Source organism: Protobothrops mucrosquamatus, unplaced genomic scaffold (genome assembly GCF_001527695.2).
Source record: "Protobothrops mucrosquamatus isolate PMUCROS unplaced genomic scaffold, P.Mucros_1.0 scaffold606, whole genome shotgun sequence".
Classification (NCBI taxonomy): domain Eukaryota; kingdom Metazoa; phylum Chordata; class Lepidosauria; order Squamata; family Viperidae; genus Protobothrops; species Protobothrops mucrosquamatus.
The window spans coordinates 666,663-689,944 of NW_015386904.1; positions in this window are offsets into that span (position 1 = coordinate 666,663).

Genomic DNA, 23,282 nt, shown 5'->3' on the forward strand with positions numbered 1-23,282 from the left:
AATAGAAAACTATGATGACCCAGGGGACAGGATGAGTGCCAGCTGGGGCTCAGGTGTCATTAAAGACATCCCTCCCTACCCCTAGCATAATTTGGAGTTATGACTACAATTTAGCAGAAAGGTTGACCTGCCTCAAATATGTGACATTCGCATACAAGTAGTCCTCAACTTACAACCATAATTGAGCTTGAAATTACAGTTCTAACATATGCCAGTTGTTAAGCAGATCATGTGACTACATCCGATTTCATGATTTTTTTTGTGGTGGTGGTGGTTAAGAACATCACACATTTAGCCAGATGACTGTGCAAAAAAAAGGCAGACAAAATAATACATTACAATTGGTGGTGGATTATCATTGGGCAGTTAAGAGTCTAATTTTCCATACACGATAACAGAATCTGGCCACATTCAGAGAAACTACTTCTTAATGATCCGATAACAGTAGCTGTACATAGAAGAGATCTTTATTCCCCAGATATTTTATTAGGTAAGGTGTTATAAAGTGAGTCTGTGAGTCCTTATAGATGATGCGGTATAGCAGGACGTGTGAGCTTTAATTTGAATGGCCCGTTGTCCTCTGGGGCAGAGTCTCAATTCATATGGGGTTTTTTTTTTGTATCAGCCCTCTAAAACTGCTGTAGGAAGCATGTTGCAGTTCACTAAGATTAATGCCCTTCAAATTTTTGGGACACCTATTTGTTTTGCCATTTTTTTAAAAAAGGCAAACAAAAAAGAGAGTGTAATATTTTGTTTAGACTTAAAAAACCCCCTCTAAGAAAGCCTTCCAATCTAACAACATATTAGACTTAAAATGTGGCTTGTAGATGACTTAATGTATTTTGATAACAGAACCAGGGAATGTTCCATTCACACATCCTCTTGAAGGCCAATAGAAAGGCTGATGTTACGTATAATACTACACATTATTTTTGCAATTGTTAATAGACAAGAGAAAGCAGACAGGAGACACAACACATGTATTTTAAAACTTAAATGTATTTTTATAACAAATATATTTGTCTTTTCTTTCCTGAGGGCTCAGTCACTTCAAAGGTTTGTAATCTTCACATCAGCCTTCTGAAACAGGTCTAAGATAGATTCAAGATTCTCTCTGTCTCAGATTGTATAAAAGTATCAAGGCCATTATGTGCAAGATATCTGTAACAAACAAGAGTGTCATTTTCTGAATTCATAGACTACACAAATCAACCAATCATATTTTAGCCTAGTATGCTGTGGAAATCCAGCCCATGTGGTTAGTTTATGGTTCAGAATGTGTTGTACAACCTAAGATAATAGGTTTGATGTTTAATAGATATGTTTAATGTAGCCATGTGAACATAAACATTACTTTATCAAAGGAAAAAATATCCTCTCCTGAGTTGACTGTTTGCATGAGCTTACATTAAAGATGTACTAGTCAAAAGATTCTGACAGTACATGCTACAATGTCTCTTGTGTTTAAGGTTTTCAGTATTTGTTCTTAGCTGTATTGTCTACTGATGTCATTCACTTGCAATATGAGCAAAAATGGAGGAAAGATTAGGAAGAGATAGCCCACACTTCAACAGTTTTGTAGGAAGATGCTTTTGATGGAATGTGAGAAACACATGGTCACCCTTTCCTTTTCTTATCCAATTTTATTCTGAAATATAGAACTACATCCACAATGTTCACTCCAGAAATGAAATAAATAGCTTTCTTTGTAATCATAACCTTTGTTGATGGCTTTTGGCAAAGCTGGGGTGGGGGATAGTGTGTCCACTCTTGTGCTACTTCATCTCTCATTGGTTTCAGATATTGTCAACCTTCTGGAACAACTACAGCAGGCATGTCAAACTCGCTACGTCATGTCATGCGACGTATCACAACTTTTTCTTCATTGCCGGCAATGGGGTGGGTGTGGTTTTGGTGTGGCGCATCTGGCCCACGGGCCGGCAGTTTGACATGCCTGAACTACAGGGTTTGGGCCTGGAAGGCACTGTATTGTGATGGTTTTTCTCCTTCCTCTATGGTCAGATCCAATGAATGTTGATGGGATTGTGGGAGAAAGTTCACAGTTTAAAGCTTTTGTCCCTCCTGTTTAACATCTACATGGAATCTACATGTGTGAGGTCATCTTTTGGTTTAGGGTCCAGTGTTATCACCATGCAAATGATACCAATTGTTCATCTTAACTCAGATCATCCAGGAAGTGCTGTAGATGTCCTGACCCAGTGTCTAGAGGCTGTTTGGGTCTGGATAGGGAAGAATAGCCGAAGTAGGATGTGCTTGTTTGGGTCCCTCTGGATCTAGCATTTCTTCTCCTTTGGTTTTAGATGGCTTCCCCATTTGAGACTAGTACACAACTTTGGGGGGGGGGTGTCCTCCTGGTCTCATAACTACTGCTTGAAAAGAAGATGACAGCTGTGGCCAGGAAGGCCTTTGCACAGATCTATTTTGTGTACAAGTTGCAGCTTTCCCTCAACCTAGAGGCCCTTTAGAGAATCACTCATGCCCTAGTCATCTTATGATTGGACTACTGCAATGCACTCTGCATGGGCTGCCCTTGAAGACAACCCAGAAAGTATAGATGGTCTAAAATAGTGGGATGGGCAACAATGGGCACACCTTAATATGCCTATATATTATCACTGCTCTACAAACTGCACTGGTCGCTAGTTGGCTTCTGAGTGCAATTCAAGGGGCTGGTTATCACCTATAAAGCTTTTTTGTGACATATGCCCTAATTATTTGAGGGAGAATTATTATCTTGAAGAAGTATTTCGCAAACTAGACTGGGTAAAAGTTGGAATAAAAATCAATGGCATCTATTTAAATCACTTAAGATTTAGAGATGATGTTGTTCTCTTCTCACAAGACCCAGAAGAGCTACAAAGACACAAACAAGAGCTGCACAAAGCAGGAGAACCATTTGGCTTAAAAATAAACCTGAAAAAGAGCAGGTTATGTTTAATAAATTCACCAAAGGAGAAGGACGAGATGTAGTAGACCACTACATATACCTTTGCCAATGGAATCTCAATGGAAGGTGATACAATAAAGGAAATTGAACGGCAGCATGTTAAATGTGGTTGTCAGGCATTCAGCAAGCTAAGCATAATTTTCAAGAAGAACCTCCCCCTATACCTGAAAAGTTTTTCATCAGTATGTGCTACCTGCTCTAACATGCTGGGGAAACATGGACACTAACCTCACAATCGATACAAAAGTTACGAGTGGAGCAAAGAGCCATGGAAAGATACATGCTCAGCATTATAAGACAAGATAGAAAGACCTGCACACGGATTAGAGAAAAAACAAAAGTACTGTATCCGATATCATCAAGAGAGTAAAAGAATTGAAATGGAAATGGGCTGGTCACATAGCAAGAAGAACGGATGGCAGGTGGACCCAGGCAGTCATAGAATGGATCCCAGTTGATAAAAAGCATCCACGAAAGAGACCTAAGACAAGATGGATCAACGACATCGGCAAGTATTATAGGCCCAAGTGGCAAAAGAAAACTCAGGACAGTAATGGTTGGAAACATGTGGAAGAGGCTTTCATCCTGCAGTGACAGACAATGGCTAAGATGATGATGAATGATGATATTTGAGGGAGATCACCTGTCTCCAGTGGTCTCCATAAGATCAAGTAAAATACAGATGCTGCTGGGTCAATTAAACAATGTCATCTAGTGCAGTGGTTCTCAACCTTTTTAATGCCGCGACCCCCCAACCGGTCGTAAGTCGAGGACTAAACCGGTCGTAAGTCGAGGACTACCCAACCGGTCGTAAGTCGAGGACTTTCCCTGCCCGGGAGCGCCATGCATGCGTGGTTCTGCCCCCTGCGCCGGCCGAGGCGTAGCTGGCAAGCGGCAGAGACGGAGCAGGCCGACCACCAGCTGGCCCAGCTCAAGGGAGGTAAGGCACCCACCGGAAAAGGGGAAAAAAAATGGCCGACAGCCTTGCTTGGCGACCCCCGTGAAATGGTCGATCGACCCCAAATGGGGTCGCGACCCATAGGTTGAGAACCGCTGATCTAGTGGGACCCCAAAAGTATGTCTTCTCTATCAAAGTGTCTGACCTCTGGATGCTGTCCCCCCCCCATGGAGATATGCACAGTTCCCACCCTACAAAGGTTCCAAAAGGCTTTGAAAATGTAGCTTTGCCTGCAAGTTTGGATTAGGTTGCTTGTTGTCTTAATTGTATGTGGGAATGGTTTTGAGAGACAGGAGGAAGAGCTGCAGCCTAGACAACAGTCTGATAAACAAAAAAACGGAGTCAGAGGGGAGGGCAGAGGGTAGAGAGAGCGTTTCAGAAGGGATCGTCCCTACTTTTCAGGAGAATAAAAGTAAGGGAGGGGAGGAGGTACTTTCAGACACGAAAAATTACATTACTGCAACCTTCCAAAGACGACAGTGTTAGTACTCATGGTTGCTGTTTCTTGTCTGGATTGCCTCGAAGGGCTGACATTTGTTGAGCCCCTAAGTTCTTTTGCAACACAACGGATAATTGTGTTGAGGTGTTTGTCCTATTCACTCTACAAGCCGCCTTCCAAATCTAAATAAATAACACCTGTCTGTCCTGATGTGAAGACGCAACCAGCCACCCAAGTGAAAAAAATACATCAAAACAGGAATGGACAAGATTTTGGCAGCCAGAAAACACACCTGGGGGAAAAAAAAAGACAGCTCATTTGGGATGATTGCCACCACCTCAGAGAGGAAATCTGCTCCCCCATCTCAGGGTTCAAAGTTTGCTGTGTGAGCCAAGCACAGAGGGTTAAGGGAGTAAAGCATAACCCGGTTAGACCAGGGAACCCGTGTCCTGATTGACTCCGAAGTCTCTTTAATGTCTGAAGCGACCCCCCCCCCCGACAGTTGCATAACTGTGGAGGGTTGTTTTCCGTAGCGACCGTAGCTGTTTGCCCCCCCCCCCCCCACACACACACCAGGCCACCACACTGGTCTCCCTCCTCTCTCGGCACAGCCAGCCCATCCCTTCCCGCCTAGAGGCTGACTCTTCCCCTCTCGCTGGCTGCAGGTCACCAGCGTTTGTTGTCAAAACTGCAAGCGGTCCGCGCCGGAGGCGGCTGCTTGCTTTTTCCGCCACCGCCGCCGTTCCCACCACACATGCCCTCGCTCGAAACCCGGTTTCCCGCCTGGGCTCAAAACTCCGACAAACATTTCCTAATAAGGTTTCGCAGGTATCGGTCGCAGCCCGCGTTTTTCTACAGGACAACCCGGGGGGAATTACAAGGGACCGGGGTGGGGGGGGGAAGGGTTTGGAAAGCGCCGCTGAGAAACTTCGCGAGCAAAGAGAGCTTGAAATCCGGCGGGAGTTTCTAACTTGCTTAGCAGCGCCGGAGAGATCGCGGTGAGTCTCTCCCTCCTTCCCTCCCTCCCTCCCTCCTTCCTTCCTTCCTTTCTCTAGAGCTTAAGGCGCCGGGCTTTCTTTTCTCGATTTAGCTCCTGCGGCTAATTTGTCCTCAATGCCTCGGGGAGAGACGGCGGGATTTGGAAAAAAGATTAAACACGCAGGAGCAGCAGGTTCCTAAAAGCAACGCGGCTCTTTCCACGTTGCAGACCGCGTTTGTGTGTACGTACGCGCAGAGGTCTGCTTAAATCCTCAAGAGGTATTCCGGTGCAGACCTACTTAAGAGTAAGTCCCGTGGAGCCCTGTGGGAACGCGTAAAGAAGCGCAGGGTTGCGCTTCGGGCTGCGCTTTTGCGAGGGCGCCTGGAGTCCCTTTTGGAGTGGGACTTTCTCTGAAGTAAATGGGCCCGGGAATCGCTTTCGCAGACGGCGTTTTAAGTTCCAGCAGCTCGAATCCTACAACAGCTGCTCGCCCCAAAACATATTTTCCCGCAATCCCGACTAGGAGGCCGTCTGCCAACCCAGGCAAGAGGAAGATGGGTGCTGAATTGGCTTCGGCCAAGCAGGCAGGCAGTCGGGTTCTCACAATGCCCCCGCCCCTTTCGCGTTTGCTTGACTTGGTTACCGGCTTGGTGATGCAACAGATCGAGGGTGCCACCTGCGAATTACCTTGGAAAGGTGGCTTGCGCTTAATAAGGCAGCCAGGGGTTTGAAACCTTGCGGGGAATTGTGGTGGGCGACCCCCACCCCACCCCCTTCCTGGGAGCCTTTGGCTTTGTTGTCAGAAATCTCTGGATCGAAGGTCAGTGTTCCGCCTCCTCCTCCTTTTTTCCCCTCGCGAAATGCAACTTATGTTGCGATTACCAGATTTCCCTCCCCTTCTGAAAGGATCACCGAGTTCCTGCCTCGGTGTGAGAATCCTCTCTGAACGAGCTTCTCCAATTGCTACTTCTTGTTTGAAGGGCAGCGCCCAGGGTGATGCTAAACAGCAGAGCGCGTGGAGCCTCGGTAGCCGGATTTCCCCACCCAGCAGATGCCAGGAGCATTTGTTTTTGATAAGAAATGTCATCCCCCCCCTCCTCCCCCAAGTCATTTTTAATCAACACCAGCTCCATGCACACAATTCTTCCTCAGGCTCTTGTTTTGTTTTTTCCTTTCTTTCTTCCCAAGCACAGACCTTATTCTCACAAATGCAAAACACCTTTGGGAATAAGTGTGTGCCTGTGCAATGCCATTTCTCACCCTTCCCTTTTGCATTTTATCCAAGCTTCAGATTTTCTCAGACAATGAATTGAGGCATAGTTTGCTTAAGTGCTGGGATTGCACAGTACAAACTAACCACAACTGCTGGTTTCTCATACGTAGAGAAGAACCGATATATACGTGTGGCTTATCAATGAGTCAGCAACTGCACCTAAGTCAAAGTGTCTGGTCAAATAGACATCCGTTCATGGAGCCTTTTAATATGAAACTGTGCAATGCTTAGAAGGATGCATTACCTATTATTGTTACAAAGATATTTTTCATTAGGGAGTTATGCAAAGGGGGGCAGAGAAACATCATAACGCCGTCTTCACAACCGGGTGTTCCCAGATGCATTGAACTAGATTGAATCAGTATAATTTGTGTCAGCCTTCCTCAAATTGAACAACTTCCAGATATATGAACTTCAGCTCCAGAATTCCCTTAGCTGCGTGGCAATTACTAAGAATTCTGAAAACAAATACAAAGATTTGAAAAAGATTGACCTATGGTTGTGCTGTCTGGGAGATAAAAGGAGTGGAAGTCTGGTGACTGTGAGGATAACAAGTTTAGGAAGACTATGTTAAACATCCGGCAGTAGATTTTTTTTTTTAAAGTCCCATACAAAAGTAGCCTAAGATGTTTTTTAACTTTACATAAAAAAAATATAGCCCTACCTTTCAATTTAGCTTGATTCTTGACTTGCAACAGTTGGATTGGCTGTTGCATCTTGTTTTAGTAGAGCAAAAGATAGGCCCTTTGTTATACAGGTAGTCCTCCTTTCATGTGACAGTTCTTAAGTGAATCACTGCAGCTGTTAAGTTAGTAACATGGTTGTTAAATGATTATGGCTTTCCAATTGACTTTGTTTGTCAGAGGGTTGCAAAAAGGGATGCTGCAATGGTCGTTTGTGTGAAAAGGTCATAAGTCCCTTTTTCAGTGCCATTGTAACTTTGAATGGTCACTAAATGAACTGTTGTAAGCCGATGACTAACTGAAGCGATGTTCTAATTGTGGCACTTTCCAACTATTGTTGCCCTGACATCTTTTTAACATAGGATGTTAAATCAACATAAAGGTGGAATACAAACAATTCTAAAAGCTAAGAAATATACACAAAAATAAAAGCATAGCTAGGATATTACCACTTTCTGTACTATTTGACTTTGAGTACTGTAGTTATACTGTAGTTATTTCTATTTTTTCCTGTATTTTAAAGGTCTCTTGTTTAACTGTGTGCAAGCTCCTATTTATAATTATTGTTAGCTTTGGGGGCCATTATGTTTATAAGCAAATACATATAGTGTTATTCTGAACAGAAAGAAATGGTAATGGGGCTGCTGCTCCCTCTAATATTGTTACACCAGTGATAAAGCTGACAATAAGTCACTGTTTTGCAACCTGTTTGATTCAGGCATGTGATAAAATGTAAATGGCCATCTGGGAATGATCAAATAGTAGTTAGTTGCTCAAGAACTTATCCAACTTGCCACTTGTATCTTTGTGAAACAGCATTCTTTTGCAGCAATGCTGTAGGATACAGCGGAAGCAAAGGTTCTGATAAGATTCAGGAATTGTGTGTTTATTTGGCCTTAGCTCAGAGTTCTCCAAATTTTGCGGACCGGCAGGGGCGGGGGGTGGGTAAATGCACACATGTGTGCAGCAGGCACGCCCACCTGCCACTCACACAAATGGAGCACGCGTGCATGCACTTGCCCATCACTTCCACGGCCCGGTTCCAGATGGCTCAAGGCCCAGTAGTGGGCATTAGCTGATACTGAAGTTAAGCAGGATCAGAGCTGGCTACTGCTTGAGGAGAAACCACAAGAAAATCCCATGGCGGGTTAGGGTGAAAATAAAAACACCACCACATAGAGATAATGGCATATGATTTTTGTGTTGCCATCAAGAAAATTATCTGAATGTAAACTGTGAAATTACCAAGAATTCATACCTTGATTTGAAGGATACCTTTAATACCTTTAATATTTGACTACACTTTTCTTCTTAATAAGGGATTCTGAAATCAGTATCTTTTTTAGTCATGGCTAAGCAATACAAAGGTCTGGGTTCAGAGGTTCTAGAATCTTTAGGGGCACTACTTAATTAAACCGGGTGATATCCTAAACATACTGGCTGTTGTTTATTTTAATCATGATTTAGTCCAGCGTGGTGAACTTCTCTTGGAATAAGAACCACAAAGATCTAGTGCAGTGTTTCTTAACCTTGACAATTTTAAGGCATGTGGACTTCAACTCCTAGAATTCCACAGCCAGCGATGCTGGCTGTGGAATTCTGGGAGTTGAAGTCCACATGCCTTAAAATTGTCAAGGTTGAGAAACACTGATCTAGTGCTTAAGGTGTTTGCCCAGGAACCAGGAGGCCATGAGTTCTTGTGCTTTCTTAGGCATGAAAAACCTGCTGAAAGTTTAGCTAACTTCACCCAATGAGTCACGTTGTGGTAAAACTTCTAAACCCAGTTAACAAGCTTGTTTTGTCTAGTCCTCTGAGAAAAGATGTCGAACAAAGGGAAACTGTAATAGCAAACCTCCCATTAACAGGACTAATAAATTAATAAATAAGAAATAAACTATGGCTCATGCACAGACCACATCTCTCAAGCATTAATAGGCTGCAACAGTTTATTATTTTTATTAACATTATATTTATTTATTTATTATTTATATCCCTTATTATTTTTACAAATAAGTCAGGGAACATATCCAACATACCTTTCTCCTCATATTTTCCCCACAACAATAACCCTGTGAGGTGAGTTGGGCTGAGAGAGAGAGCGCGATTGGCCCAAGGTTTACCCAGCTGGCTTTGATGGCTAAAGTGGGAGACTTGAACTCATGGTTTTTTGCTTTCTATTCTTGTGCCTTAACCACTAGACCAAATGGTCTTCTACTACATGCCTACTACAGCTGGCTAGGTCAATGGGGAAGTTTGTGATATCATGAAGCCTTGTAGATCTCTTCTGGTGAGATGGTTTGTGTAATATCAAGTAGTTCTTGCAGAAGCCAGATGGGAACTTTGGGTTTCTAAAATTGTGATTTTTGCTGCAGTTGGTGTGATTTTGTGCTGTTCAAACTATTGATAAGGAGATTGTATTGAGGTATGGCTGCCCAGCAAGCAAATTGTGGGTCATAACTGAATAGATTTTGAAAAATAACTGAAAATGCCTTTAGTATTTTTGCTAACCCCAGTGCATTACTCCAGTAAATGCAAGTATCAATATAGAATGTATTGAATGTCGCAACACTCTGGCTATGAATATATGGTGTTGCCTTGGAGTTGAGTCTCTTTTATTTATTCTGTTTGTATTTAATACTGTGAGCTGCCTAGGCTTATCATAATACAAAAGAGGTGTCCATATAAGTTTCTAAATAAATAAATGAATAAATATAATTAGGCTGGAATAGCAGGAGGTGTGAAGCAGCCTTATTTTTCTTAAGAAGAAACTCTGTCTACATTAGACTCTAGAAGCTTGCCTGGGAAAAAATATAATTAAAAGCCAATTGAAAAGTATTTTTCTAAAAAAATCACAAGGGTGACTATACTTAAAATCGAGGAAAACGTCAACAAAGAAATAGTAACGTGGATGTTGGGTGAGGCTATTTCACAACACTATAACCAAGAAAGTGTTTCTCTCCATCCTTCCCTTGGGTATTGGGATGGGCAGAGGAGAATTAATATTGTGCAGTATTTGTAAGTCTGCTTGGATTTTATCTAATTCTAGATTAATCAGTGAGATCAGCGTAAGGGATATTTTCTAGCAGTTTCTATAAGAAAAAATGGAGTCAGAACCTGGTCAAGTCTTTTACAATAATGCTCAATCAAACTTGCCTGGATATTGTTGTTTTTAAAGGGTTGTTTTATTGCAGGTTAAACATATTGAGTTCCTTTTACCATTCTTCATAGGGGTTATCTTCCAGACTTTTCACTATCTTCTGAACTTGGTCCAATTTGTCTCTATTTTTTTAAAAAAATTTGGGTCATTAAAATAAATGGGATCTTACTAAAGCAGAAATAAAGTAGAACAATTAATTTCTGCGGCTAGGAACTGCATCATATTACTGTCTCATATGTAACTTGTGGTCAACCAGATCACTCAGATGCTTTTCACACATGATACAGCCAAATCAAGTATTCCTCTTCCTGTTTTTTAACCTTTCAGATTTCCTTCCGAGATGCAGAATTTTACTTATCTCCCTATTCATTTCAGCCCATTGCTCAAGCCAGTCTTTTTAAATCTTCTGTCTTCCCATGTCAGACCTTCAAGCCCAGACTATAGGAAACCAATGTCTTGTTGGCCAATACTACTATTATTGTAAAGTATAATGACAGAATCTTGTGATGAGGCGTCCTTAGTACTCCCTGAGCTTGGCTGTTTTCTTTTAAGACATTTCATTACCCAAACTAGATAACATCATGCTAGCTCAGCATGTTACCTAGTTTGGGTAATGAAATGTTTTCAAGAAAACAACCAAGCTCAGGGAGCACCAAGGACCCCTCATTTCAACCCTGAGCTACAAATATTCTCCTTTATTAGAATCTTGCAAGTTTGAATGTGCCTCCTCTTTCCTCCCTTTATCTTTGTAAGACTTATAAAGGTTTTGTCTGAGATATTGTCTCAGGTTACAGTTCTGTCCCAGACTCTAGTTTCTTCATCTAACCATTATGTTGGCAGTAGCTTTTCTTCCTGTCCCTCAGGGCCATTTCCTCTGCCCTCTACATTCCTTTACATCAGTGATGGCGAACCTTTTAGAGACCGAGTGCCCAAACTGCAACCCAAAACCCACTTATGCATCATCGGGTGCTGGGTGGGCATGCCCCATTTGGTGGGGGTGGCCCATTGGGTGGGGGTGGCCATTTGGGTGTGGCCCATTGGGTGGGCATGGCTGCAGTGGTAACGGCAGACTGGGTGAGACTAAAAAGTCCAATCAATCAATTCCAACTTTGCAAGATCTTTTTTTCCCGCGAGAAGTTGAAATTGACTGATTGATTGAACCTTTTTTTTTTTTTGCACATGGCAGCGGAGGCCTAAAGCAAAAAGGTTTTATAAAACCCAGCTGAAGGCCTAGGACTGGGGCGACAGTGCGCGTGCCCACAGAGAGGGCTCTGAGTGCCACCTCTGGCACCCGTGCCTTAGGTTCGCCACCACTGTTTTACATAGAGTTGGCCACTCCTCTCAGTTTTGTGCCATGTGAAAACTTGCTAAGCATCCCCTCAACTTCCTCATCAAAATCATTGATGGAAATGTTGAACATCATCAGTTCTATGTGGAAGTGGACTCTTCGGCTATAGTCATTTAGCCCACACTCTATAACTGTGTTGCTAGAGAACTTGACGTATCATTTGAAATATGTGCCAATGTCTAAATATATGTGTAATTTGATTTCTGGTTTGATTATATTGTATCAACTAAATGTGTTTGGGATTATACCTTACCCAACTGGGTTGCAAGAATAAAATAGCCACATAAAGTATGCATTTGGTTTCTCTGTGCTTCTTCTTAAAATGCTTTCTGATATGAAGTGGAGTCTTATGTTTACGTTTCTTGAATATTTTTAACCCAAGGGCTCATTCATTTTGTATTTGAAGAGTTGAGGTGACAACATGCTTGTTTAGAATCATTAGAGCAGATTCTACGCTACCGTTATCTCACTCAATACAACTTTCAAGAGGTATGTGAAAGATTGTTAAATGCTAAAATGCAATATGTGTTTAAAAGGGCCAAATTTATTTGCAATAACTGAGGAGTCCCTGTCTAGAATATACAGTACTATTAACATGAATAATTTCCTACTAAAAATCACCCTCCTTCCAGGACTGATTAAAATAGGGAGATGCTGCTTGCTGGTGAGAAGAGGGTCATCTGGAAGGTTCATAATTGGCATTATAAAAAACATCAGTAATTTGAAATTCTGCCCCGGATCTCTTTTTTTTTTTAAAGAGAGAGCTGAAAGAGAGTTGGGAGAGAGATTATTGTTCATAATGTTCACTTTTGCTTTGGGAAGTAGGTTTTGCAGTGTCTTGCATAGTTTCCAGCACCTGTTTGAACAGTAGAAACGGGGGATAAAAAATTAGGATATGTACTTAGTGATGGAAAGTAATACTTCAAATGACTTAAGACCAATATAGAATATTCATGCTATACAGGTTTTTTTTAAAAGTACTTGTTTATTTATGTATTTGCTCACTAATTTAAATTGGGATTCTGAATATGCAGGAAAATAGGATAGGATGAGCAGTTGGCCATAGTGGAATTTCATTAGGGAAAAATGATGATTGGGTTTCTGGGTACATAAAACAACAACTTCAAAATATATAATTGAGTAATTTGCCATAATTCAGCCAATTAGTGAGTTCTTACAGTAACAGTGAGGAGGTAAGACCTCACATTTTCCTGTATCTCCAGTTATTATTTGCTAATTTTGGTGAATTATTGACACTGTCAGGTAACTTATTCTTGCTAGCAGCTCTGCTTTGTAGAGAAACAAATCCTTTCATGATCTGACAGTTATAAATGATGATACTCAGCACTTTGCCAAAAATTTTAAAAGTTCCTGCTTCCACAGGAGCCACTTATTTAGTGGCACCAGAGGCACAACCTTACCGGAAGACAACTTCGATTAGAGCATGGAATTTGCTGACAGTTCGCTCAAGGTCTGATCTGGATCTTTTTAATCAGGGATTTCAAAACTGTGAAATAGCAGCTGTCCTATGGGAACATGTGAAGATATGAACAAAGTTGTTCATTTACTGATCATCAGCACAAACCAGGTCAAGGATCTTCCCTTTGCAATCAGCAGTCTTTCATAACTGTTTTACATCATACTTTGCTAAGTTCTGTTTTTTTTAATGGCCTGTTTTTATAGCATCACAAATATCTGTGTCACTGGAAAACTTATGTTGGAAGCCTTATTGTATAGAAACTAACATAGTAACACCAGAAACAATAAACAAGTAAGGATTTAGAGATGTAAATTATACACATACCTCGAATTAAACCATTAGTTTAACAACTGCTCAAAGTTATACAGTGCTGAAAAAAGTGACTTACAGCCAGTCCTCATATTTGTTACCACTGCGGTATCCCCAGCAGTTGTGTGATTGAAATTCAGGCATTTAGCAATCAATGTTTATTTACAAAGATGGCAATGTCCCAGGATCATGTGATTGTCATTTGCAAACAATAGGGGAAGCCAGATTTGGCTTAATGATGATGGCATGATTCACTTAACAATTGTGGCCAAAAAGGTGGTAAAATCAGGCATAACTCACTTAATGATCACATTGCTTAGCGATGGAAGTTCCAGTCCCAATTGTGGTCTAAGTCAAGGGCCAGCTGTATTGCTTTTAAACGATGAATCAAGCTGAAATACTTTAATAAGTTTTACAGAATCATAAAGTTGGAGGGCCCCATTCAGGTATTCAGTCCAATGCCCTGCTCAACATGGGAATCCAAATTATTAATGACTTTTTGCCTTTTATTACTGGACATTTAAAAAAAAATATAGACAGATCTAAAAAAAGAAAAAAGTAAAGGCATAAAAAATGAATAAACAAGGGATTTAAAATATCATAGAGATTACATTTCCCCAGTATGTCATTAATTATGAATAACCGAATATGTTATGCTTCAAAACTCTAAAAATCACTTTTAAGCTTTAAGCTTAAACATAGTTGTCAAGATCCATGGGTCAACACAGTATAAATCACTAACTGATGATATGCTGCAATATATTGAGCTCATATTATTAAAGGACTTGTTTTAATTTAGATACCCTGTAAAATTGAAATATGGAGTCTATGCATTGAAAAACACAAAAATTTTGGATATGGTACAAATCCATGTATTAAGATGTAGGAATTTAGGGTTATGAGGAATGGCTTCCAGTTTAAACTGAATTCTACATCAGATTTAATTTTAAATATAAAATAGGAATTTAAATTGAAGGATCATAGGCAGCAGAGATCCAATAAAGAAAAGCCTACCACTTTGATAGATAATTGGTTTCTCTTTCTGTGAAATAGATTTTTCTCATTTAAAGCCAAAGTAGACTTTAGGAACTGACTGTGATTACTTTATCCTTCTTTTCTTTCCCTTTCTTAAAACTGTCTTCAGCCCTTCAAACTCTAGTGACAGCTTGATTAATGTGCTGGACTAGGCTTCAGTACCCATCTGCTATGATAGAGTTATAACACCTAAGACTACTTGTCTGTGGAATGTAAAAACAGTGAAGAATTAATATAGTGGCTTATTAAAAGGTAACTCCACAAACCAATTAAAATTGTGGAAGTTGCCATGCTAAAAATCAGTAGCTTTTAATTTCTATAGATGGCTAACATATATTGGAAATCCTTGCAGTTGCATAATTTCATAACACAGATGCCATAATTCTAATAGAGACATAATGCCTCTTTATTTTTCAGCAAGCTTAGTGAATATTTAGCTTCATCCCGTAGTAAGCCATGTACTGGTGGAGTGCAGAGAAGCCAACTCTTCTAAGGTTTATTTTAACAGCAAGAATCAAAAATGATTATAGGGTTGGTTTCTTTCTTTTTAGGCCCAAAGCTGCCAGGTTTATAATGAAAATGTGAAAATCTCAATTTTCATTTTAAATATATAGGAAAGGTTTCTAGTGTTTTTATATATATATAAAAAAGAAAAGCATGCGAAACCTGAGTGTCTGTGGGTTGAAATGGGGGAATACGTTGTGTTGAAGATGGAAAGAACACCAAACATGTGGTAGAGGGACGGCAATGGATGTTATGCAGAATCCAGAATCCACTTAGCTAACATGCTTAGAAATGTAGTAATGGCAGCTAAGCCAAACCACATGATTGGCTAGTCGTTCTTATTTAGTAAAGCTTATTTTAAGCTTAGTTTGAAATGTATGTTTGCTTCCCTTGTTATTTCTCTTTGGAAAAGATTGATAAAAGTCAACATGATTTCATTTGATAATGACTAACAAAAGCTCATTTTATATTAATGGATTGCTTTGCTGTCTCTGAATGTAAAAGGACCTTGGGTCAACCCACAAAACAAAATATGGGGGTTTAATAATAGTATGACCAAATGAAAATCCTACTAAATTTATTCTGGCATTCTCTTAAATAAGGAGGGATTTCATCAATGCTTTATTTAAATGTGTAAGTATCCAGTGTTTTCTTTTTATTAACTTTATGTTTCCTAAGCCTTTAGAATGTATTTACTATATGATATAATTTTAGAATTCTCTCTTGCAAAAAAGGGAGATGGAAATTTGAATGGCCAATCTTTTCCTCTTGCAAATCTCTTTTCCCCTCAAAATCTCGTTTGAAGCATAGAAATTCATAAAGCGTTTTTATGTAGCTCAAGATTAAACAGTGGAGTCCTTGATGCTCTTGGATTGTTTTCTTGCAGCCATTTTATTACCCATTTTTGTTACTTTTATCTTCTGACAAAAAATATACTTTATTTTGTATAATTGGGTAATAATGATTTAAATAATTACATATTTAATTTATTGTTGAAATAAATTATTAAAAGACACAAGAAACCTGCTTATATTTATTTGTGAAAATATAGACTAGCTATTAGTCTAATAAAATGAAAGAATCCCAAATCCAAGTTAGATTGGTAATATACCATTCTAGTGATACTATAGTGATAATTCTGTAATTAGAATTAGAATTAGAATAACAGAGTTGGAAGGGATCTTGGAGGTCTTCTAGTCCAACCCCCTGCTTAGGCAGGAAACCCTATACCATTTCAGACAAATGGTTGTCCAATCTCTTCTTAAAAACTTCCAGTGTTGAAGCATTCACAACTTCTGGAGGCAAGTTGTTCTACTGATTAATCGCTCTAACTGCCAGGAAATTTCTTAGTTCTAGGTTGCTGTTACAGGTGTTATGTTTACCTTATATGCAGCTCTGTCATTCATCTCTATTGTATCTCTCTCTATCTCTCTCAACATGGCTTTGCACAATAATGTATTATATTTACTTATTCCACATGAAACAGTTGCTTCTCTCTTTGATTAGTTTCCACCCGTTGCTTCTTGTCCTGCCCTGAGGTGCTTTGAAGAATAGCTTCTCCCTCTTCTTTGTGGCAGCCCCTTAAATATTGGAACACTGCTATCATGTCACCCCTCGTCCTTCTCTTCATTAAACTAGATATACCCAATTCCAGCAACCGTTCCTTATATGCTTTAGCCTCCAGTCCCCTAATCATCTTTGTTGCTCTTCTCTGTGCTCTTTCTAGAGTCTCAGCATCTTTTTTACATCGTGGTGACCAAAACTGGATGCAGTACTCCAAGTGTGGCCTTACCAAGGCATTATAAAGTGGTATTAACACTTCACGTGATCTTGATTCTATTCCTCTGTTGATGCAGCCCAGCACTGTGTTAGGCTAGAACAGAGTCTTGGAGTACCCCACTGCATACTTCCCTCCATGTAGATGTAGTTCCATTGACGACTACACATTGAGTGTAGTTGGTCAGCCAGTTATGAGCTGCATAAACTCTTTCTTGTGTAAGGAACCATGATCTTCACAAAAATTAGAAACCTGTACAGTAATTGAAGAATTGAGCTGAATTAATGAGTAGATTCAATGAAATCATCTTGCTCACTTTCACTTGATAGGTCATAATGTTGCACTAGTGGCAGACCCTAAATTCTTTCAACTAGCTGATAAACATAACTGTCTTCTGTGTCACCTACAAAGAGTAAAAGTCTTTCCCTGCAAAGCTTGTGATTAGCTCCTTGCCTCAGGTACTTAATTCCTCTGCTATCAGGTCACTCACCTGTCTTTCAGTTCTTGTCTTCTTAACTCATGTAATGGTACTGTACAATACATACTTTGTTCTGTTCCTTTGTCTTTAATTTCTCCATGTGCCAGGATCTGTTTCTAGTTCTTTTCCTGGCCCTTCCTGAAGTTCAGTGCCAACCCAAGTGATAGCTTTTCCTTCCCTTCTACCAATTGCAATTCAAATTGTTTTGCTCCGTGGATAAGTGAGCATTTCAGGCCAACATATCCCTGAAACCAAATAGTGTTTTACATTTTACCATCTCGGGATTGAATTTATTTTGGACAAGGAAGCTTTTGACTGAATTGGAGGAAGAAAATAAACACATCAGCTAGAGGTTTTTAAACAGTGTAGACATATACTTATGAAATAAATGTGTTTCTAGTCCTTTGGAGAATAGAAATAGAAAGGCCAGCTGTTGAAGAATGAATTTACATTCAGAATACTGCCATTTGTAATGTGAAATAGGAATATACGTTCTAATGCTCTTAAGATCTGAAAAGACAAGGAACAAATTTTACATGAATGTGTGTCACAACTGTAGAACTAATGGTGGGAAAATGCCTTTTGACTATTTAGGGAAGAAGAGAGAGAATCTGAACAGAATCTTAGATTAGGTAAGGTTCAGTGAATAGCTTTGTTGAAAATTCAAGAAGAAGATTTAAATAGAGAAGTGTTGATAAAAGTGCAGGGCATCAGTGATTTGCTTCCATAGCAACATTGTTCAAACAGAGGCTTAACAGAGCATTGAATACATCCTCTATAACAACCTCCAATCTTAAACAATGTGTGTGTGTATGTGTGAGAGAGAAAATGGAAAGCTGAGTTTATTGTTATTTGCTTGTTAGGTGTCTTCAAGTGGATATATGTATGTGGATAAGTAAATAGTTCATCTTGCCACTCATACTTTTCAGAAAACCAATGCTATTTGTGAATTATTTGATAAACTTGTTATGCATTTCTGTTGTACAGAGGTGGAAAAGTATATGGTCTGTGAATCATGGGTGACACCGGTTGAGTTTTTCATGCATCCCTCCTGCTTTTCATGTAAGATGCAGTACGGTTAGTTCTTTTAGCCTTTGCAGTTTATTCCATTTAATGGATGGAATACAATGCTGCTACTCTTGTTCAATAGATTTTATTAGCAAATCCTTCTGCTAAGGTAAAAGGACAAAAATGATTTATCTTGGTTTCCCATGTCCTCTTTGCCCCCATGCTACGTTCCAGAGATTTAACGAAGTCCTGACTTTTATGGACTATAATGTATTGAACTGGGAAGGAGGCATAAAAAACTCTTCTGTTTGATCATTTGCTATTCTATGAATGGAACAACTTCTTTGGATTCTATTCAGCACCTGAGAAATAGTCTGGAAGTACATTTTCTTTTGAAGTGTGGTCTGAGGACACCTAGAGGTCCCCCAAGGCCCTTTCTGAGTCAATGAAATCAAAAATATATTCCTGATATTAAAGATATTTGCAAAAATGTAAAATAATTCCACTCTTCATTTTTTTAAAAAGTAATTTCTTTCATAAAAATATTTAGCTATGTTAATATATAAGTGGTTTGATATTGTTATTTTTACGTGATTCAATAACATTCTATGAATGCATCAGGTTTTTTTTACTTGAAGCTTTATTAAAGTTTATTATAAGATACAATACAAATATAAACAAAAGTCAAGAAAAATAGAGAGGAAATAGAAGAGTGCAAAAGACAACGTAAAAGAAAAAAGGTAGTGACTTCCAACTTTTTTAGTGCAGTACAGTACAAGAAAAGTTACAATCTCATCCTTTTGCTTTACATTCCTGATTATTTCAAGCCACAAAGTCAATTTAGTTGTCAAAACCTAAAATCAAAGTTTTGATTTTTTTTTCCATTTCAATCTCAAAATCCACAATCAATTTCCAGGTGGAAACAAAAGTAGATAAATTCTTTGTATTTAAGACAGTGAGTTTTACCATCTCTGCCAACTACATCACTTTTACCATTCATTCTTGCATTGTGGATCAGTTTTTTGATTTTTAACACAGTAAATATGATAAATATAATCCATATAAATAAAAACTCTTTTATGGCCCTTCATACTTTCTTAAAGTGGGAATGGATCCTGAGAGCAAAAGGGTTATTAAACACTGCTCTAGATCAGACATGTCAAACACAAGGCCTGGGGGCCAGATGCAGCCCGCGAAGTGGTTTCATGTGGCCCACGAAAACCATCCTGGAAACAGTGAGGGAACGGCCCCCGCTGCCTTGGCCCTAGCTGGCCGGGAGCTAATGTACAATTTTGTGGTGGCACCACCATCCAGCCCCCCCCATGCCCTGAGAGGAACAGTGAGGCTCCTCCGTGGACCATGCCTTGGCACTTACCCTGGTCCCACCCCCTTCTGCCAGAGACCCTCAGATCTGTCCTACTCCTGCACAGGCCCCCACAGGCCCCCTTGACGCGAATGATGTAGAGCTGGCCACACCTACCCAGTAAGCCACACCCACCCTGGCCACACCCATCCCCCCCAAGGGCAACCGCAATGCTTATGCGGCCCTCAATGAAATTGAGTTTGACACCCCTGCAGATTTATTCTTGAACGTTACAAGTCTAATGGGTCAGAGAGCTGGGAAATATGCAGATTACGAATAGTTTTTATTATCGTTTTTATTCTATCAGCCTGTCATAATGATCAAAGTAAAAGCATCTGTTTTCATGTATGTTTGTAATTTTCTGATTTTTTTTCTTGTTACTGACCACCATGATGTCGAACAAGCATCCTGATGAATAGATAGAGGAATATAACAAAACTACAGAGTAGTAGAAATGTAATGATTTATTACTTCTTGATGTACTTAAAAGAAGTTGATGTATTTGCAACTTCTTTTTTTCATAGGTTCAATGATTAGGCTGCATTTCTGTCACTGTAATCCAAAACAGACAGATACCAGAAAATGAACATTGTGCCTGGTCTTGTAACAGTTGTGTAACTTTGTAATGTTCTAACCAGAAGAAGCAAAGATTGTTCATAGGTGAAATCAAGTGACTCTGGGCAGCTTACAATTCTAAAATTATAAAACAGTTAAAACAATTAAAAAACAATAAAACAGTAAAAACATTCAGAAAATATAAACAGCTAGTCAAGAATGAGTAATCAACTAATAGTAAAGCCAAATAACCAGCCCCAGGCCCGGGTACATAGCCAAATTTTTAAAGCCTCGCAAAAGGCTAACAGGGTTGGGGCAAATTTAATCTCCAAGGGGAGAATATTCTAGAAGGCAGGGGCTATAACAGAGAAGGCCCCATTTCTAGTTCCTGCCAGACAATATTTTTTGGGTGACAGGATCTGCTGCATGTCCAACCTGGATTGAACTGAACGGGGAGAAATTCTTGAAGAGAGAAGTCCATCTTCATTGCAATTCTTTATTTATAAATAGTTTTTTTTCTCCTGCCTTTCTTCTAGCTGCCAACTCAAAACATTTCTTTAGATCTTGTTAACTTAGATGTCAGTTCTTTGTTTTGTTTTAAGGGCTCCTTCTACAAGCACCACCTGTTCCCTAAGCATAAGCTGTTCCTCTCATTTCTGTCCTCATTTAAGGAATTCACCCGTTGATGACTGATTTTGTAGTCACTGGAGATGATTCTTTCCCCCCTTCATTGCCACTGCATGTCTCTCACCTGGATGAGGAGCTGTGCTAAGCCCTCTCATCTAATGATCTTAGCTCAGGTGCAAAACATTGTGGTACATCAACAAACTTCATCTTCTCACAGTTTGAAAAATATATAGGTTAGGTAGCCCAATACCNAGCTTGACTCCCTCTTCTTTGTGGCAGCCCCTGAGATATTGGAACACTGCTATCATGTCCCCCCTCGTCCTTCTCTTCATTAAACTAGACATACCCAATTCCAGCAACCGTTCCTTATATGTTTTAGCCTCCAGTCCCCTAATCATCTTTGTTGCTCTTCTCTGCACTCTTTCTAGAGTCTCAACATCTTTTTTACATCTTGGTGACCAAAACTGGATGCAGTACTCCAAGTGTGGCCTTACCAAGGCATTGTAAAGTGGTATTAACACTTCACGTGATCTTGATTCTATCCCTCTGTTAATGCAGCCTAGCACTGTGTTAGCCTAGAACAGAGTCTTGGGGTACCCACTGCATACTTCCCTCCATGTAGATGTAGTTCCATTGACGACTACACATTGAGTGTAGTTGGTCAGCCAGTTATGAGCTGCATAAACTCTTTCTTGTGTAAGGAACCATGATCTTCACAAAAATTAGAAACTTGTACAGTAATTGAAGAATTGAGCTGAATTAATGAGTAGATTCAATGAAATCATCTTGCTCATTTTCACTTGATAGGTCATAATGTTGCACTAGTGGCAGACCCTAAATTCTTTCAACTAGCTGATAAACATAACTGTCTTCTGTGTCACCTACAAAGAGTAATAGTCTTTCCCTGCAAAGCTTGTGATTAGCTCCTTGCCTCAGGTACTTAATTCCTCTGCTATCAGGTCACTCACCTGTCTTTCAGTTCTTGTCTTCTTAACCCATGTAATGGTACTGTACAATACATACTTTATTCTGTTCCTTTGTCTTTAATTTCTCCATATGCCAGGATCTGTTTCTAGTTCTTTTCCTGGCCCTTCCTGAAGTTCAGTGCCAACCCAAGTGATAGCTTTTCCTTCCCTTCTACCAATTGCAATTCAAATTGTTTTGCTCCGTGGATAAGTGAGCATTTCAGGCCAACATATCCATGAAACCAAATAGTGTTTTACATTTTACCATCTCAGGATTGAATTTATTTTGGACAAGGAAGCTTTTGACTGAATTGGAGGAAGAAAATAAACACATCAGCTAGAAGTTTTTAAACAGTGTAGACATATACTTATGAAATAAATGTGTTTCTAGTCCTTTGGAGAATAGAAATAGAAAGGCCAGCTGTTGAAGAATGAATTTACATTCAGAATACTGCCATTTTTAATGTGAAATAGGAATATAAGTTCTAATGCTCTTAAGATCTGAAAAGACAAGGAACAAATTTTACATGAATGTGTGTCACAACTGTAGAACTAATGGTGGGAAAATGCCTTTTGACTATTTAGGGAAGAAGAGAGAGAATCTGAACAGAATCTTAGATTAGGTAAGGTTCAGTGAATAGCTTTGTTGAAAATTCAAGAAGAAGATTTAAATAGAGAAGTGTTGATAAAAATGCAGGGCATCAGTGATTTGCTTCCATAGCAACATTGTTCAAACAGAGGCTTAACAGAGCATTGAATACATCCTCTATAACAACCTCCAATCTTAAACAATGTGTGTGTGTATGTGTGAGAGAGAAAATGGAAAGCTGAGTTTATTGTTATTTGCTTGTTAGGTGTCTTCAAGTGGATATATGTATGCGGATAAGTAAATAGTTCATCTTGCCACTCATACTTTTCAGAAAACCAATGCTATTTGTGAATTATTTTATAAACTTGTTATGCATTTCTGTTGCACAGAGGTGGAAAAGTATATGGTCTGTGAATCATGGGTGACACCGGTTGAGTTTTTCATGCATCCCTCCTGCTTTTCATGTAGGATGCAGTATGGTTAGTTCTTTTAGCCTTTGCAGTTTATTCCATTTAATGGATGGAATACAATGCTGCTATTCTTGTTCAATAGATTTTATTAGCAAATCCCTCTGCTAAGGTAAAAGGACAAAAATGATTTATCTTGGTTTCCCATGTCCTCTTTGCCCCCATGCTACGGTTTCAGAGATTTAACGAAGTCGTGACTTCTATGGACTATAATGTATTGAACTGGGAAGGAGGCATAAAAAACTCTTCTGTTTGATCATTTGCTATTCTATGAATGGAACAACTTCTTTGGATTCTATTCAGCACCTGAGAAATAGTCT